This window comes from Phyllopteryx taeniolatus, chromosome 3 (assembly GCF_024500385.1).
Source record: "Phyllopteryx taeniolatus isolate TA_2022b chromosome 3, UOR_Ptae_1.2, whole genome shotgun sequence".
Lineage (NCBI taxonomy): Eukaryota > Metazoa > Chordata > Actinopteri > Syngnathiformes > Syngnathidae > Phyllopteryx > Phyllopteryx taeniolatus.
Window position 1 is genome coordinate 30,577,514 of NC_084504.1, and position 16,427 is coordinate 30,593,940.

Below are 16,427 nucleotides of genomic sequence, written 5' to 3' on the forward strand. Positions count from 1 at the left end.
GCCAATCGCAGGACACATAAAAAACAACCTTTTGCCCTCACATTCACACCTACGGGCAATTTAGAGTCTTCAATTGATGCATGTTTTTGGGATGTGGGAGGAAACCGGAGTGACTGGAGAAAACCCACGCAGGCACGGGGAGAACATGCAAACTCCGCACAGGCGGGACCGGGGATTGACCCCCGGTCCTCAGAACTGTGAGGCAGACGTGCTAACCAGTCGTCCATATTGGTGTTATATTAAAAATATTTTTTTACATTGATATCTTGTCACATTCAACTTCATTTTTTTAGAATAAAACATGATATCTTAAAATTCACATTTATTGAATAAAAAAAAAAAAAAAAAAAAGTGAAAAATGTTCATTTAATTTTTTTTTAACCTTTAAAAAAATATTTAAAAAGTTCCTTTTCCAATCTTTCAACATTCATTTTTGTTACAGCTTTATAAAAAAAAAGTGTTCAATTTATCAACATTTTAACTTTTCTTTGTGACCTTTTGTTGCAGGCTATTTAATTTTATTATTAGAATACACTGGAACGTTGGTTTTCGTACGCCCTCTCCAGTTTTGGTACATCTGCTTCGGTTTTCGCACAGTTGAAAATGTCCGGCACCAAACACATCCGCCTGCCCGCTTGACTTTGTCGCCAGCCGCCCACAAAAACAATCCATCCATTTTCTCGGAAGGCTTGAGAACGTGTCATCACGCCGCATTGCATCACGGACGTATCGGCCATTGTTTTATGCTACCGGTCTTTTGTTTACTGTTCAGACGCTGCCTGTATTTCACTTAACTTTATATTTTGCCGGCCAAATTGAAATACGGTTAGACATTGCTGTGCTACGGGATGCGGCACCTCCTCACAAGCGCGAAGGACACTGAGCTTCACCTCGCGCCTTCATCGGAAGCATTTATGAAAAAAAATGTGTGTGCTTATTTTTATTGAGTGGGACTGCTCAATAATATGTATAATTTGTATAGGCAAATCATTTTTTGTTGCTGTTGTTTTTCCAATGACAAGTTGATGTAAATTGATGTTGTTTTGCATGCAATTCGTCCTCCCCACCACAGTCATGTGGATGCCACTGATTGTAATCAGAAAAAGTGATGTTGTGGGAGGCCTTTCCTTGCACTAGCGTCAGGGGGCTCTTTCAAGTCAGCAGGAGGTTTAAACATTCAAGTGTTTTACCCAAAAATCACACACACACACACACAAAACAACACGTGCTAAAGTAGATGTGCTTGTTCAACATTTAAGAGTAGGAAAAAGTCACTTTGCTAAACCAAAATAATGTATAATGATTTATCTAAGCGCTTTTAACAAATCACTCCAATTTCCATATTGTATGAGCCTCAAGGTAACGTGTTGTGTGTATGGGTCATTAACATATCATTTGATCAGTTTGGTAAAGACATGGCCCACTGAAGTTCCTTTTGAAAATCTATTAATTTTACTGATGAGTATTTAAATTCTTGGCAGTTGTTATCCATGAAAAGGTAAAAACTGTTTCTAAGAAAAAAACGATTCCAAAGTCACATTTTTGATCATGCCATTTCATTTTTCCTGAAGTCTTTAGTGTGAGGTCTCCGAAATGACGTTTCATGATTGGCAACATGTTTTCTCAAAATGCTAATTACATTTTGGGATATATTGGATTTTTCTATTATTGCTAATATGCCTTTTCCATGAAAACTAACACAAATGTATTTTATCTTCAGAATTCCTTTTTTTTTGCTGTTGTTGTTTTTTGTTTGCTTCTTTTACAAATGGTCCTTCTTTGTTATTCTAGCTGTCTTTCCCGTTAAATTCCACTGGAGAGAGAGCCTCATTATGTCGTTGCAATACACCGGAGGGATCTGTGCGCTGAAGTGTCAGGACGATGCAGCCATTTTGCATCCCCACTATAGCAGACAGCAAAATAAATGCTTTTATTTCTGAGATATGAATGAGTATGTATGAATTTGTAGGAGTGTGGGAACTATTGCATGACTTTATCGTTATTACGGTTGTATAAAGACAAAAGTGTAATGGGTTTAATGAGTAGTTCGAATTATGTATGCACTTATGTCTGTGTATAGTAAGAAATGAAAATGAATATTGTATGTCATGTCACAGATGAAGCCCTTTCAATCAAGAAATCTTAAATCTTCATGATCTTAGCAGCATAGCGTCAGGGTTCTGCGTCCTGAGATGGGGGGGGGGGGCGGGGGTGGGTGGGAAGGAGTCGTTGCTGGAGGCATTCACCTTGTCAGCGTGGGTGTACTGCCGTCGCCTGTTCTTGGTTTTTGGCAGCGATGGCCAAACACCAGAAGGCGATGGCGGAGGAGTGTGTGATAGCAGGATGAACTTCCTCGACTGCCACATGAAATACATCCTCTGTTTTACCACTTTGGCAAAAAAAGGATCAATATCCTTTACCGGATCTGAAGTCCGGCTGGTTGACGAGGTGCCGCTAGAGGTCCAAGGGCAAGTTTACACAAAAACGATCATGTTAAAAAAAACAAGTTTTAGTTTTCTCTGCATTTTTGAAAACTTCTCTGCGTACAGATGACAGTGACGATTCCTCTTTTCCAAAAGCAACTTCCCGTATATTTGAGTTGAGAATTTCTCCTGTGTGAGTAATATGTCTCCGTTGGACTCATCATCTGGAGCGCGCACGTACACAACAACTCCGTGTCCCGACATTCACGAGTGAATGTAAATGTGTCTAACCAGAATGATAATCACAGAGTTAACAAAAACGTCCACGCTACAAAATGCCATTGACAGTTTTCATCCATTTATGCTTAAAAGGAGTCTTGTGTAAACGCTTTCTCTTCCCATTCTGAAGTTCTTCCAAAAAAATCTTGCTTAAACTAAACCAAAGGTCTTTAAATCAAACTTAGGAAACTTTACTAATGAGCCTATACGCATGTTAAGTCTTCCAATAAAATATCTGAGAATTCAAAAAAACAAAAACGAAACTGTTTACTGTATAGATTTCCAAGTATAATAGTGTTAATAATAAGTATATATCAAAAGACGCTTCTTAGAATTTTGACCTGACGATCACTTCTGTTCTGTCAAATTGTGAATTTGTTGGTTGATGGTATTTCATTAGGACACACTTTTTCCACGTTAGAAAATATGAAGGTAAGTTTGCATAAGTGCCTCACTGAATTGAAAGTTTCAGGAGGCTTAAGAAGTAGATGATGCAGCAGCTGTAATGGGATTGGTTGCTATGGAAACATATTGGCATATCCTTTGCTGTGGTGCAATGCGCGTTACAATAATTAGCAAAAATAATGTGGGTGGCAACAGAGAACATTTAAAAAAAAAAAAAAAACACCAGACTGTTGTTAACTTGTTGACGGTTCAGTCCAAAAGATAACAGAGCAAAAAGTCAAAGCGGACAAGCTGTTGTTTAGTTTCCGATTTCATCTTTATTCTTGCGTCCCTTTCCACGTTATTGGCCTTGGCCGCCTCTAACGTGCGGTGCCTCCACTGCCACAATTCCTCCTGGCTCTGCTCTGACTATCTATCGATTGCTTGCTGCTGTGCATTACGCTGAGGGAAGGTTTCGGAGCAGGCGAAAGGTGAAAGACAAAGAGCGGGTTACGTGATGCAAATGCTGCGGCAGCTCCCGCATATTTAATGACAATTAAACCTCTGACACTTTTTGCTTTGTTTCACCCTCAAACTATACTTTCTTCATTCTTAATCATGGTCTTCCTGCTGCAGTCTTTTACACGTTTTCTCCCATAGTCTGCCAAGGACCCTGTAAACACAATCGTTATACACATGATTCATATTTCTCCGGCTATAAAAAAAAAAAAAAAAGGATGACCATTGTATGGGACTTCCCCTTCTCTAATCAAGGCAAGCAAATGAGGCATATGGAAGGTAGGCACACAAACACAAATATACATATTTACATTTATACAATATATAAGATATATGACGTGAGGCTAAACATCTTCTAAGACAACCACAGCAGCCCATTTGCAATCGATTCAATACCCTGAGAATGAAATGACCCGGATGAACAAAAGAATATTCACAGGCATGTTTTACATTCTGTGACTAAATCAAAGATGTTTTGCTTTTGGTCGTCGCTGATGGTGTCGTGGTCCACTCGCCTGACTTTGGTGCGGGAGGCGTGGGATCAGTTTCCACTCAGCGACGGTGTGAATGTGGCTGCGAATGGTTGTCCGTGTCTATGTGTGCCCTGCGGCTGACTGGCGACCAGTTCAGGGTGTAGTCCGTCTTTCGGCCGAAGTCAGCTGGGATAGGCTCCAGCGCCCCGTGACCCTGAACAGGGTAAGCGGTATTGAAAATGGATGGATGGATGGTTTTGGTCTGGACTAGTGCATCATGGGAAATAAAGGCATTAACCTACTGACAAAGGTTACTGTCATCAAATTGAAAATGGTAATGTTTCTGACTCGGCCACAGATATTAGCGCTTCGAAAAGTAATTAAAAGGACATGGTGAGCTACCTTCTAAACTGGCCCATATGTCCTGAAATCTTTACAGTATATTTGACTTGTGGAGCCTGGGTGTTCAAACTTTTTTTCCTCTCCATACATATCCATATATCCATCTACCCATATGTATCGAATAGTAGTTGCAATCGTTTTAGAACACTCTTCCTCCTATGTGTCATTTTCGACCGCAAAAATTGCCCGATTTCCACACAGCGATTATTAAAACATAATAAAAGTGATGATATCTAATTTGATATGTACAGTACACGTTGTTATATGCGTGTCCAAAGAGAACCTTTCCCTTTTTTGCTCAATTTGATGAGAATCTCTCCAACTCTGCCACAGCATTTCCCACGACAGCGTCAAAAACATCCTTGCCATCAAGTGTGGAGAGTCGCTATGCAGCCCGTAGCAGACAGGCGAGCATGATTCATGGCAGGCCACTCTGCTCTTCTTCACTTTCAGAAATGCCACCATTTTTGCCTGCTCCAGAAGTAGCGATCAGAATAGAGACATTTAGGCTCTCTGTCTCTGCCATTTCCTTTACCTGGCTCACTTCCTTTTGTCTCCCCTCTCTCTCTCTCTCTCTCTCTCTCTCTCTCTGTCTATCTCTTGTTCCCTCTCCCCACCAGCCATGTCGGTCTGTCTGAGTGTCCGGCTTAAACAGGATGGATTCTCTCCGTTCTTTAAAGGATGGCCGCATCCGAGGGCCTGCCGGCCTCGCTCCTTCATCACCGACGCTGACCTTCTGCTCGTCACCGCTTAAACGGCCGTCACATCCACTCCACAGGCTCATCGGCCACTGCCACAGGGGTAGAAAAAAAAAAAAAAAAAAAAAAAAGCTAAAGAGCCACCTTAATTTGATACAGCGTCTGAGAGCGACGTAAACAGCCGGTGTTTTATGTGCTGGGTTGGACACACCAGCGAGCAGGGTTGTACGCTTCAAGGAACAAATGGATCTTTTGGCTGTAAACCATCATATTAAAGGGCTTGGAAATGTACGAATCTGAAATTTACTACTTCCCCCAAGCACATGAGGTTTTGGCTATTTATTTGATTATGAGTGAAAAGGAGATGAAACACTACTTAACACGACAGGATGGGATGAGCTTGCTCCAAGGAAGTCCCCGAAATATTTTGAGACGGACACACACGCTTAGAAGAAGCCCTTTTCATTCATTTGTCTGGAAAACTGATTTGGTATTATATCATGGCTCTGAACTGCATACGTTGCCGAAGCTATATTCTGTTTTGGAAAAAAAGGTATAAAAGGAAATAATCAGTACCCCATCAAGCCGTTTGTCACCTACCCCTCAAGTATATACTCAACTTCAAGTCCGTGTAAGAAAGCAACAATAGCTTCGTAAAACTTTAACCTTGTGCAATGAAATCGCTCTGAAAAAAGCTGGCAAAAAAAAAGAAAAAGAAAATAAAAGATACTGGCTCTTTAACGACTTGTTCACTTACAGTGCTGGGGAGCGACCCTGGCTCCCCTACGCTTACTGACCTAAAATGCAGTGACACAAAACGCTCAAAGATAATTAAATATTGATTTTTGTTTTCTAATCCTATATAAAAATTGCCCTGAGACTCCCAGTGGTAGTTTTCACCCTCAGTAAAAGAGGGGAAAAAGTCCGGATTGGCGGTTAACCTCTATTTCATGTAGAGGGTGTCTGCATGGGTGATGGGATTGGTGGGGGCTGTGATGCCGATACATTCTTCGCTCCAGCCTTGAACCTGGCCTCCACCATTACTCTCCTGCCGCTGATGACACTGATCCCTTCTTTAATCTTTCTCCTGACGCAGACCATGGCAGGCTGCCTCCACGCTGCATGTCCGATTGATATTCTCACCCAGCCTCCCCATTGTTGAATTTACACCCCCTCATGCCTCCTGATTCACTCCTTATTTTTTTTCTTTTCTTTTAACTGCCCGGCCCTGATGTCCTGCTCTGTCTCCTGAAGTTTAGAGAAGAATAACTTTAAGGTGACAAAAAGCTCACTCAACATAGCACTTAAACTCACTCAGAGGTCACTTTGTTTTGGCTTTGCAGCCTGCATAATTAAGGGGCGTAGATAAAAGGTGAATTCATAATAGTTGGACACCTAACGAGGGATGCTTTAAAAATGTGAATGATTCTTAACTACTTAGTGAAATGCTGTTTATTTAGCGTATGAGTCATCATTTTAACACACGCGCGCACACTTAGGCATGCCCTGCAGGGGGCAGCAGTGACTATCCCAGTCTCATCGTTCACAGTGCATGCATGAACTTTTTATCCCCTCCATCAAGCATGCAGACAAACAAACACCCCCTGGGCTTGTGGGCCAATAATAAAAAAAAAAAAGATCTTATTAGCCCCCCAGGGTCACTACACCATCCCATCTCCTTCCCAACACACAAGTCAACCTCCTGCCAACACATCCCGCCCACAAACGACTGCTGGTGCTGAACCACCCACCCACTGCACCCAGGTGTGTTCTACTGATCTTCTAGTTCATTAAATAACACTCCAGCACTGCCACCACGGCCTTCACTCGCTAAGTGCTCTCCCGTCGGCCCTCTTAACCTCCGCCTCCTCCTGTAGATAACGCAAAAGTGAGCGAAGGGCAGATCCAAACCGGAGATTGAGGGCCCAGCTCCGTCTTAGTTAGTCACTGGGAACAAATAGGGCTGCGTAACTAATTATTAATATACTGGAAAACAGGGTGACTGGCTTTGGGCTTTACAAATCTTTCAGCTTGTTGAGGCACGACATCTTTATATGCTGTGACATTTTCAAAACTCAAGGAGATGTTTATTCAAGGGAGAACCCTCATGTTTTATTCACACGGAATGAATAGTTGAAATTAACTTATTTGAGAGCGCACCAAGGAGACTAGGGAAAACAAGGTTCCTTTTAAATTACAACAGACGTTGTTTTGTGTCGCTGCCTGTGGAGGGTCAGCCATTAAGGTTTCTTTAGAGGTTAAATAAGTTTTACACATGAGCAGTTTGCTTCAGTTTATAACAAAATCTATATCGCAATATCAATTTATCCGGATGTTTTGGTAGTACAAAGAGCTTACGCACTAGTCTCTTCAAGTACATTTTCTTGATCAATGAGTATTGTTGGTCCAAATGTGATACTGTGGTGTGTTTTAGAAGATCACACACCTTTTTATCAGCAATGAGATGCCTTTGTTTTACTCAGTTATACAAGTAGTTCTAGTGCCTTCTATTGTCTTATGTCAAGGTGTCATGTCATAAGCGTTTTATCCCACGGGCACCATGTTGGTGACCCCTGCTGCATACAGAACCACAACCCCAATTCCAATGAAGTTGGGACATTGTGTTAAACAGAAATAAAAACAGAATACAATGATTTGCAAATCATGTTCAACCTATATTTAATTGAATACACGACAAAGACAAGATATTTAATGTTCAAACTGATAAACCTTATTGTTTTTAGCAAATAATTTTATGGCTGCAACACGTTCCAAAAAAGCTGGGACAGGTGGCAAAAAAGAGTGAGAAAGTTGAGGAATGCTCATCAAACACCTGTTTGGAACACCCCACAGGTGAACAGGCTCATTGGGAACAGGTGGGAGCCATGATTGGGTAGAAAAGGAGCTTCCCTGAATTGCTCAGTCATTCACAAGCAAACATGGGGCGAGGTTCACCTCTTTGTGAACAAGTGTGTGAGAAAATAGTCGAACAGTTTCAGGACAATGTTCCTCAACGTACAATTTTCATTTCATCAGCTACGGTCCATAATGTCATCAAAAGGTTCAGAGAATCGGGAGAAAACACTGCATGTAAGCGGCAAGGACGAAAACCAACATTGAATGCCCGTGACCGTCGATCCCTCAGCAGGCACTGCATCCAAAACCGACATCAATGTGTAAAGTATATCACCGCATGGGCTCAGGAACACTTCAGAAAACCAATGTCAGTAAATACAGTTCGGCGCTACATCCGTAAGTGCAACTTGAAACTACTATGCAAAGCAAAAGCCATTTATCAACAACCCCCAGAAACTTCTCTGGGCCCGAGCTCATCTAAGATGAACTGACGCAAAGTGGAAAAGTGTTCTGTGGTCCGACGAGTCCACATTTCAATTGTTTTTGGAAATTGTGGACGTCGTGTCCTCTGGGCCAAAGAGGAAAAGAACCATCCGGACTGTTATGGACGCAAAGTTCAAAAGCCAGCATCTGTGATGGTATGGGGCTTTGTAGTGTATTCAATTCGATATTGGTTGAACATGATTTGCAAATCATTGTATTCTGTTTTTATTTATGTTTAACACAATGTCCCAACTTCATTGCAATTGGGGTTGTATTTTACTCTAAAAACTATACAGTATTTTCATATGCAATAAGCCTTTTTTTGATTTTTATTTATCTATTTTTTTTTTTTATTCAAGTGGGCAACAGGAAAAAGCGTCCATCTATTAGTAAGACAAACTGCTAACATGTGAAGCTTACATAGAATATCAAAATAGAATTTTAGCTTCAACCATATTGTGAGGCAGAGTTTGCATGTTCTCCCTGTGCCTGGGTGACTTTTCTCCGGGCACTCCGGTTTCCTCCCACATCCCAAAAACATGCGTGGTAGGTTAATTGAAGACTCTAAATTGCCCGAAGGTGTGAATGTGAGTGCGAATGGTTGTTTGTCTGCGATTGGCTGGCGACCGGTTCAGGGTGTACCCCGCCTCCCGCCCGAAGATAGCTGGGATAGGCTCCAGCAGCCCGCAACCCTAGTGAAGATAAGCGGTGAAGAACATGGATGGATGGATGGATGGATGGATAATGTATCACCAATCTGATCTGGCGGGGTTTGGACACGTGGAAATCTTCAAATGGAAAGAAAACTAGTAATAAATTAATTTGTATCCAACACAATTTTGAATTATAGATGTAAATATCGGTGTTAAAAATGGTGGATGCTGCTGACACAAAAACTCATACTAATCAAATTCAAAGGGGATATATAGGCCATTAAAATATATGTGCATATGCATACAATGTTTTATATATATGTATATTACAATAATTAGAAAATCAACTTTTTAACAAGAGCATGTAACGATGGATGAGTGGGGGATCTGACGGTGGGGGTCCGAATCCGGACTCAGGCATTCCTGTATGGAGTTGACGAGTTCTCTGAGTGGGTTATCCCTGGGTGCGCACCCCACTTTCTAAAAACATGCATGTTAGAGTCACTGAAGACATCCCGCCCATAGTTGCGAATGAGAATGGTTGTTTGTGTCTACGTGCCCTGCGATTGGCGGGCAACCAGTCCAAGGTGTACCCCGCCTCTCTCCCAAAGTCAGCTGGGATAGGCTCAGCTGACCTGCGACCCCAGTGAGGAACAAAAAAGGGGATGAATGGATGTTTTTTTTGTTTTTTTTAATAAAATAAAATAGTCTCCAGAGTGCGTGGCATCCCTTCCAGTGTAAACATTAACAATCAATTAAATCTTTTGTTATCTGCCTATTTCTGAAAATGTGTCTGTGAGCGAACCCTTCTGCAGTTCTGCCCCAATATAACATAACAGTTGGCCTATTTAACATAATAATCACCTCCACACCGAGGTTCTTTGCCAATGAAAGATTAGCAGTCTCACCACCATTAGTTTCTGATAATAATCTTATAATATTTGTGTTTGGTGATGTAATGTGCCACACTGCTACAGTACTTGAAAAGTGGACTTCAGCGACTTAGTGATAAAATGATGCCTCCACAAATGTTAATGCAATGGAATCTCTATGGACAAAGTAATTGCGTGTTGTTCGATGCACTAGTGTTAGCTTCTGAAATTGACTTGATGGCTGTGTGAAGAAGTGCTGGGGCATTGGGGAGATTCTATCTGTTGTTCGTAGCAAGAGCAAGGCGCACACCTCTTGTCAGACTTTGTAACTACTGTACATACAAACACCATCAAATTCACTTGTTTGGTTATGACTGAGAGTGTAAAGTTTTGTTGCGATGGATTGACGTGATTGTGCTGAAACATTAGTCATGTGCGGAGAATGTCAGTAGATCAGAAGACGATCATTCTGCAAAGACCTTGAGTGTATGTGAGCATGTACACACATTGGAGCTCAAGTCTGGCACGATCCAAAATGAATTTGTACATGGCGGCTCTGTCAGACATCCGTACAGGTGGATTGCACGGCACGCGTAAGGGCAGAATGGCTGTGGAAGGAGTCGGTGGGCGATATTGATTCAATGTCTACTGTACTTGGAGCGAGAGAGGGCCAACGGCACTTTCTTTTTTTTAATACAAGGCTAACGCTGGACCAATCTCATCACACATTCTCTCAAGGGACTTAAGCATTTTTTTTACCTTCTTCCACCTTTTCTTTTCCCTCCCAGTCTGTGCTCTTGCTTTTGTTCTCTCTTTCGTTTTTATTCTGTTAAAGGGAAGGGAAAAAAACAAGGTCGACAAAGGTTGTCCTCCCAGCAGTCAAAAGAGGAAGGGGGTGGGGGCGCAGATAGCACTTTGGAAGACAGGCCTGAGAGCCGAGATATCCCACAATGCAGCTGATAAGAAAGTGGGCCATATAACCTTTGGTAGCCTCGTGACGGGAATACAGACGGTGAACGGCGATGTGAGCGGGATGAAGAGGGAAGCTGCTGCTGCTGATGCTGCTGCACTTGAAAGATGAAGTCAAAGTCAGGGAGGGAGGATGAAGAAGGAAGAAGGTGATAAGCTGAAGAAGCTGTTAGGTGCCAGAGAGAGGGCCGGGCATGCTGGGTAAAAGAGAGGAGGGATGCGATGTTATTCATATTTCACAGAAATACCAAAACACAAATTGATGTGCAAGACTTTACGTTAAAAGCTAAACTTGGACAAAGTCATCCAAAAAAAAAAATTGCTGAGAGGATGCATACTGAAATAATAAACTTCCATCAGGCATCGACACTGTATCTTTACTACAAAAGTTAAGTTTTCACCACGGTTGATTTGTTTCCTACTTATGATTATGTAACAACTACTCACAGAATGTGCATTCCATTAAACTTTGTGGAGGGTGAATCTTAGTCACTCTCCATCAGACATGTAGACCATATATATATATATATATATATATATATATATATATATATGGCAGCATTAAATATATATTACGACGACTTTTAGAGTAATATAATTGTAAAAATCATTGCAATCATTTGACAAGTTTAAATGTCATTGTGGTAATTAAGTGCCCCCAATATTGCAATCCATAAGTAAAAACTGTTTTTTTCCCACTTCAAATGCAATGTTTCACTTTATAGTATAGAAAATCTGTCCATGTACAAAGATCCCACAGATGGGGGTAATTGTTGGGGGCATTCATGTTTGATTAAAATATATAGCAAGATTTTTCAACCCTCTCTTTAATTCACTGCCAATGACGGCGTTTGACGTCAAATATCCTTGTTAACTGGGAGGCTGGCAGTGAATAAGTTTTCTGAGTGAACATTGCATGACTCTTGTTGCCAACATTCACGTATATACAGGATGTGGATATGTGAAGGTGTAATACAATGAGTGTTTAGCCTTGGCAGAAGCCTGTGCTCTACCAAAGTGCCAAAAAAGTGTGATCTGTGGGCTAAGATATAATAAATTGTTACATGTTTGTATACCTCTAAATACAGTGGATTTGGGCATGCTTTGACCTTTTTTTTTCCATTAGTTGAAAATGCATGGATGTTAAAATACAAATACATGTAACAGACAGGTAACCTTATTTAGGACTGTGGAGCTGTGTACTCTACTCAGTGCCATTCAATTTTATGTTCATGATGTTTATGCATCTTCATACATTCCCCATCTATGAAACACATTTGATCCCCTGGGTCACAATTATGCAAACCGTGTTAAATCCACACTGTATTCTTGTGCTTTCGTCACTGGGGATCTGTCTGTGGTATCGCTACATTCATTCTGCAGCTCCATTCCCAGCTGCATGCTAACACATATCAGCATGATTTGCTCCAACGTGGGAATAATTGACCCAGAACAATTATTACAATGACTGCTCTCATTTTTCTCCTCCTCAATTTCCCTCATCCGACGCAGAGGCTCCTCTCAGTCTCTAAACAGACCACTTGCCGCGCCACAGTGGAGCGCTGCATGTTGAACAAAGCCCACAAATAAAGTTCTCCTCTCCATCTCTGGAGACTCCATTGCCATTTGTTTTCATTATTTTGACAAGCCTTTTTAAGGAGCGCCCCTCTTGAGCCTCACTTCGCCTGTCTGTTTCCATGCTCCTCCTATGCCCTCATTCTCCCCATTTACTTGGAGCTCATCCCAAGTGAGGTGCAGTGAGGTGTTTCAGTCACACTTCTCTGCCCAGAAGACGTGGGGCAGGCGGTGAGGGGGTTGGCAAGGCATTTCCCCACCAAGTCAAATAGACGACTCCTATGGTTGATTTTTGTGGATAATGCTCTGAGGTTCTGGATCAGTCCAGACTTGATCAAGCTTCATTGGAGCAACTATTATTTTTCTCATAGATTAAAGCTGTGGTCTCTTTTAGAATTTAGCACATGGTATACATTTAAATTTGTGTGTAATATGCATTGTTGTGGCGTTTCTTGTGGCTTGCGGTTGATCCAGTGCAATCATGGGAAGTAAACAATTCTTAATTTGCCCCACAAAAAAATATACTCAGTACCCAGCCAATGGCCAGATTTCCCCTGAAGCCCAAAGTTTTTAAGTTTAAGTTAAAGAACGAATACTTGATTACTCACTGAGTCTCCCCTAATTATTTTGTTGATTAAAAAAAAATAATAATCCCCTCCTTGTGGTATCATATATTTGTACTAATAAACCTATGATCATTTCATCACAATTTATTTTTAGAAATATGCAGTGCAGATCAGATTATTCAATACATCAATACCAGAGTTGTACTATGATCAATTAAAGTTGGCAAATATGATGAAATAAAAAGAGGGTGAAACAGCGAACGATGCTGCCAAATAATTGTTGCACAGTCCCAGCTGAGCTCCCCTGCCGCATTAAAAGGGTGATGCATGAGCTAAAAAAGAACACATTCACACATACAATCTTGCAAAACTATTTCTCACGTCTGCTGTGAGTAGAGAAGCAGATCAACAAGCATGTTGAAAGAGCAATCCAGCTGCTGGATGAAGATGGTAGCAGCATCATAGTAGTTACTGTATATCCACGTGGAATTTGTTACACCTCAAAACAGTTTTTCAATCGCAAGGCTGGCTGCCAAGGCATTGTACATTTTGGTATTTACAGTATTTGGCATGATGCTAAGCAGAGGTTAGATCAGTGAAGTGTAACGAAGTAGAGCGATCGGTGCCCGATTCTGATTTATTGCATGCATCAGATTTTTGACTATTTACAAATATGTTCATGTGAAGCATATCTGCTATCACTGTGTTTATATCTATTGAGTAACTACATTATGTAACATACAGTATGCATACACATACATCCGAATGTATACAAGTATCAACATCGGACAGCAAAAACACACAATTAAAACGTTACATACTGTTTATTGCCTTGGATTCAACCTTCTGATATCTCAGGGGTGTTAAAATTATTTTTGTTGAGGGCCACATTGTTGGTTCAGTTACCCTCAGGGGGTCGTTGTGACTCTAAAACCGTATAAATGTTTAATCACCTCATCTTAACATTACATACAGTGGGTACAGAAAGTATTCAGACCCTCTTAAATGTTTTACTCTTTGTTATATTGCAGCCATTTGCTCAAATTATTTAAGTAAAATGTTTTCCTCTTTAATGTACACACAGCACCCCATATTGACAGAAAGCTTTTCTTCCAGGATATCCCTATCCCTTGTGTGGCTTTCCTAATCAAGTCCAATCAGTATAATCAAACACAGCCGGACTCCAATGAAGGTTTAGAACCATTTTAAGGATGATCAGAAGAAATGGACAGCACCCGAGTTAAATAGATGAGTGTCACAGCAAAGGGTCTGAATACTTATGACTGTGTGATATTTCAGTTTTTCTTTTTAATAAATCTGCAAAAAAATCCAACAATTCAGTTTTTTTCTGTCAATATGGGGTGCTGTGTGTACATTAATGAGGGAAAAAATGAACTTAAATGATTTTAGCAAATGGCTGCAATATAACCAAGAGTGAAAAATTTAAGGGGGTCTGAATACTTTCTGTACCCAGTGTATACACAACCGATTTTGAAATCAGAATTCAAGGATAATAGTTTGTTCAGTTAGTGTGAAAAGGGTTTTGGTAAACATTCTTGCAACATTTTATTGGTATTATCTATTACATATGACAAGTTTTAATTTTGGTACAGATTAAAGCAAGAGCCATGGAAGTTAATTATTATGATTTGGTTTTGTGGGCCACATAAAATGATGTGGTCGGACAGATCCGGCCCCAGGTCTTTTTTTCCCCCTTTTTTATTTTTTTTATTTTTTTTTTTACTAAACAAATCATTGTTTGTGTTGTCCAATTGCATGTTTTTTTTCTCACTGACACAACCAATATCCGAATTGTGCCAATTGAGAGTTGCAAAATTGTATTGTTTCGCAAATATGTTGTAGAAAACCAGTTTATGAGTGACCTGTTAGTCCTGAAATGTTTATTACAGGCCTAGTTCCCCCAAATAAATCAAGAATAATTATACAATTTTTCAGGTTAATATGCATACTCTTTGTCTCTAATGATAGGCCATACCCCAGGTGGTAGTAAATTTTGGCTATTACAAAATATGAAAGTTGGGTGCTTGAGGCTGGAGAGAGAGAGAGAGAGAGAGAGAGAGAATGGATAAGGTTTCCCACCAGCGTTCCTTTGCTCCGCCGTGATAGCCAGTGGTGCAGAAAAGTGAATTACGCTTCTCCTTCAGCACTTCATTCCCTAATTTAATATCTCCAATGAGCAGGTTCAGCTCAGAACCGAGACGAGGTGTGAACGTTCCTGCTGTGCCACAAAACATTAGACACTGTCGCCGCGATTCATTTCTGTATGGTAATTCTGACATACACTTCTTAGTCTGTGCACCACGGGACTTGTCTTCCAGTTTTTTTTTTTTTTTCTAATTTGGTTACTTCATTGGAGGAATTATACCTGCTGATGTATAATATACAGTACAATATACTTGGACCGACTGAAGTGGTTGACCGAATGAAGAAAATTCAGTATTTCTTTTGCTCATTTGGACTTGTGAATGTTAAAACAGTGACCGAGTGTGGAATTAATGGAATGAATGTCTATGCTTAGTTTTGTGTTTTATTATTATTTAAAAAAAAAAAAAATGTTTTATTATTATTTATACTAGCTATGGCTGTAAAAAAAAGAAAATAAGATAAAAAAGAAAACAAGCAATTATGAAGCTGAGAGAAGATGAAAAATTAGGAGCCATTGCACAAACATTGTACCAAATCACAATAGTCAACCGGAAAGACAACAGCCACTGATGGCCGAAACATTTAGCTGCAAAGAGGGCTCACGAATATGCATTGATGATGTAATACATAATGGCAACATCAAAATAACTTCAGAAATATTTTGTCAGTTATTTTTGTTTAGAAAGATGCAACAAAACTGATGGGGAGCACGATAATGACCCAAAACACACGAACAAAACAACAAAGGAGGTCATGGCCAAGTCAGTTTCCACATTGAAACCCCGTAGAGCAGCGCTTCTCAACTGTTGACACAATTCAATGTTAAAACAAGCCAATAAAAAGCAGTAAACACGGCGGCAACAGTGTGTGCCTTCATGTGCTGCTTGACGACATATATGCAAACTAGTTCACTGCAAGCTGTTTGTAACCACTGTACACCAAGGACCACCTGTATTTTTTTACTCCCTGTCAGTGACCCCCCCCCCCCCCCCCCCCTCTGCGAGCCACTTTTAGGTCATGACCCACGAGTTGAAAATCACTTACGTACATGATAAAGAAGAGATTGAAGACAATAACCCCTGAAAAAAACAAAAAACAACAAACCTGAA

General features: G+C 40.6%; 1 long non-coding RNA gene across 3 annotated transcripts in view; it reads right to left on the minus strand.

The window, feature by feature from the left end:
* Window positions 1-3,517: 3,517 nt before the first annotated feature.
* LOC133475885 (uncharacterized) overlaps window positions 3,518-16,427 on the minus strand; it is a 32,656-nt gene continuing 19,746 nt past the window's right edge. For 2 of the 3 annotated variants that reach the window (XR_009787972.1, XR_009787970.1), the window contains exons 4-5: window positions 10,802-10,868; window positions 3,518-4,292 (exon numbers count right to left, since the gene is read on the minus strand). This is a non-coding gene — a long non-coding RNA (uncharacterized LOC133475885). The remainder of the gene's footprint in view (window positions 4,293-10,801; window positions 10,869-16,427) is intronic. The other variant, XR_009787971.1, reaches the window with a different exon arrangement.